Consider the following 3,875-nt stretch of genomic DNA (forward strand, 5'->3'; position numbering starts at 1 on the left):
AAAGATAACCAGAAAGCTCCAAAGTTCAGACAGAGAGAGAAAAATACTTCTAAATAACATAGGGGCAAGAAAAAAATCTCAAGAGAAATTTTGAAAGATTTAGAACTAAATGAAAATAAAACTTAATGAAATTTGTGGGATACAGTGAAACCACTACTTGGAGGGAAAGGAAATGTGTAGTAGTCGCTACACATACATTAGAAAAAGGAGAGAAAAACAACAAAATTAAAAACTTGAGTGCATTTCTAGAATAATATTAGTGGTAACAATTTAGGAAATTAAAAAAAAATCAGTAATCAAAAGTTTCCTTTTCTCAAAAGATTGCAGGCACAGATGGTCTTATCAGAAAACTTGTTCCAGGTAATAAAAAAGCTTGCCAACTTACTTTACAAAGATTTTTCTGTTAATGTCACGTAACGAGTAATGCCTCAAATCTCAGTGACATACAAGAGCAACATTTCCTTCTTGTTCACTTATCTATAGATTACCGTACACCATAAGTGATAACAATCAGCTTACAAGATGTATTTAAATAAAATCTAAGACTCACATTGATTAAAAAACACAACCTGGATCTCATAGTAAAATGGTGGTAGAAAGTCACATGAAAAAAAACATCTTTCAAACACTGACAACAATCAATGTACCTCATGTCAAACCACAGAAGATTCCCCCATGGAAACCAGGAACAAATCAAGAATGTACACAACTATACTGATTACTATTCAAATTGCCCTGGTGTATTTACCAGGCAGTAGGAGGAGAAGTTTTTGACTGATCATTTCTGTTTTCTCCACAAAGCATGAGGCATCAACTGAAGGTGGAGGAATGAGAAATTGTTAGAGGTTTGACAAAAGAGGAAGGTATGAATAGTCTTTTTTTTATGGAGTGGGAAAGCAAACCCTGCAAGGATTGCCAGAAAGAGTTAAAATGTCCACTGTGCCTTGTGGTCACGAACATAAGGGAAAACGTATAAACTAGATGTTGTTGTTTTTCTCAACCAAAGGTAGCTATACTCAGGGGTAGGCCCAAGTGAGGAATTTTGCCAAACAAGTATGCTAACTATCAAGGAAGCTGAGTGTATTTGAAAGGTAGTAATTATGATGGTGATAGTGGAATCCAGCTGGGTAAAGAGGAATGTGAAGATAAAAGGATGAGAGATGGTGAAAAAGTGATGGACTCAATGGGTTGGCGGTTTCCATGAAGTTGAACATTCCTGGAGAGGACACTTTTGACAAGTACGCTGGGATGTTGTGGTGAGGGTGTCAGGCTTTTAGAGGCACTGCAATGACTTTTAGAGGTGCTGCAGTGATTGGTGTTGAATAGGAAAGTGGCAACAATGGGGGTATGGGTGACTGAGTTGGGGGTCCAAGAAAGTTGGAGCAGGAGGCAAGAGGCAGGGGACTGGGCAGTAAGGGTGTTAGATCTGGTCACATGGAGTCCAAGTCTCTTGAATGAGATCAGGAGAGAGACACAGGAAGCAAGAATAAAGTCTTCAGTGAATGAGGGAGAGACCTGGGAAGCAGTGGGGGATAGTCATTTGCATTCACTGTGGTGAGATGTTCTCAGAGTCACAGGAAAGACACAGAAAATCTTGGGGATGTCCATGAAGGGCAAGGAAAACACCTACTCCAATTCTAGACCTGAGGAAACCTCCCTCCACTTGAGAGGGAAGTAGGGGACAGGTAGATTTCTGTGAGGACTTGAAGGTACAGAGTTGAGGGAATAGTAGAGGTTGCTGAAAGTAGTTGAGGTAATGGAGGCCCAATGGCAAGACTCAAGGAGGAAGGAATCACTGAATGAGCAGAGCAGGAAAGAGCTTGAGGACTCTGGACCTCTGGTGATGGCCGAAGCAAGCAGGGATTAGTTATGGCCTTGGGGAGGGCTGGGGGAAGAGAAAACATGTTCAACCACCATCTCAAGTCTTTGATGAGAAAGAATGAGGCTCTGAGGCAATAAGAGCTCCGTCAATTCACATGAAGATGTTTGTGAATCAATGGATTCTGAGGGAAGTTTGGGGAGCAGTAAGAGAAGAATCCCCTGGATGTGGGTTGGAGTCACAGGTTCATGGGCCAAGGGGCTCCTCTTCAGTTTGCACTGGCTGCAGAAGGCAACAACCAGGTGGGCAAAGGTGTCTGGGCAGAGAAAAGGCCTAGAGGAGATAGTTTAACCAGCAAGTGGTGTCCTGTCCTCTTATCCCTGCTCTAAACAGTAGACTCCAGGAATGCTGTTTGCTTGGGCTTGGGCCCAGAGGAATAATCTTGGTTATATAAACTCTAGTTTCAAGGAGCCCTGAAGGCAAGAGGGGCCGCCCTGGCATCTCTTTTCGCCTACGAATCCTTCAAGGGAGGTGTGAGCGTCTCTACTTTGCCAATGCAAGAAACTTGCTCAGCGTCCCCCAGACAGTGGCAGATCCCTCAGGCCCAAGAACCCGTGCTCTTTGCACTGTTTATGGGCACCCACCATGGCAGCCACTCAGCTAGAAACCAGGACACTCGGTCCAAGGAGGTCAGCTCTGGTTCATCCTCTGGACCGGCACCTTCAGATCTGACTTCCTAAGTGGAGGAGCGGAACCTTCCTCTGAGGTGTAGAACCTCAGAGTCCACAAGTAATATGGAATCATTGTAACGGTTTATAGTTAAAATATTGAAGCGATATTTTACTTGAAATGATAGGTTCCACTGGTGCGGGGATATTCTGGGAGAAGGGCAGGAGAGGGCTTTCCCTTTCTGAGCAAAGGAGATTTGTGGCCTCCAGCAGGTGCGTAAGCTCTGTTCTCCCAGTGGTGAAGGCGCAACTCAAAGCCAGACTGAAGCTGCCCTGCTCACACCTTCCACACCCGTTCCCCCAGGAACCCAGAGTTCCAGACTATTGCTTTGTCTTAGGTTTTATCTCCAGCTAAAATGCAAATAGTGGGAGGAGAGCACTTTGGCTATTAATATGTACATACAGGTGAGCTTACCCTAGCAATGAACTGGGAGATTAGACAAGAACAGCAAATTCTTTCTCAGATTCAACTGCTAGGTCACAGCGCAGACAAGGAACACGGGAAGCCAGACAGTGGCCAGGCCTCTGGGAGCGTCTAAAGGGGAAGTGGGGAGAAAGTCAAGAATAAAGTCTTCAGTGAATGAGGGGAAGAGCTGGAGGTAATTTTCATCAATTTTATGGTCAAAGTGCCTGACAGCTCATGAGTAACGTGGCAAAAATGTTTGCAGCCAAGTTACTCGTGTGGTGAAAGAGCCTAGAGTCCAGAGAGCCCTCTCCTGATCCTGGGGTCTCTGGAAGACTCCCCAGAGGCCTTTCCTTGGTACCTTGAAAGAAGAATCTATGCAAGAAGTGGGCGGAATGTGAAGGCGGTGGGGAGGAGGGCTGCCCATTTTCGGAAAGAGGCTGGCCAGGGAGAAAGGCTGGGGCTTTCCTTGGGCCCAGCCCATAGTCTGAATGTGAGTTCAGCAGAAGCAGGAAAGGAGGGTGTCACTTTGCCCTTTGACCCTGGGGTGTTGCTTTAGTCAGGCCCATTTGGCCCCCTGAAGCCTGCATAGAGAAAATATTTTCCTTGCAACACTTCTAGCTTCTGTGTCTTTTCCTTCCTACCCTGCTAGCTTTTGTGATTGGTCTAAGGATTAAATTAACATAAGTTAGATTAACAGGACGGGAAACACCACCAATTTTATTTACACGGGACCTGTGTTGGCACGGGAGTGCCACAAAGACATCCAAGCCAAAAGACAGACTCACCACAGGGGCCTACACCTGAGGCTGATAGGGAAGGGCTAGGGCTCTGGAGGCTTCTGGGTGGAAGGTAGGAGAAAGAAAACAGAGGTTGTTGTTAGAAGATAAGCCTCCAGGTGAAAATAGTTGATCCTGGGGGGGGG

Source organism: Condylura cristata, unplaced genomic scaffold (genome assembly GCF_000260355.1).
Source record: "Condylura cristata isolate star-nosed mole 26May11 unplaced genomic scaffold, ConCri1.0 scaffold00020, whole genome shotgun sequence".
Classification (NCBI taxonomy): domain Eukaryota; kingdom Metazoa; phylum Chordata; class Mammalia; order Eulipotyphla; family Talpidae; genus Condylura; species Condylura cristata.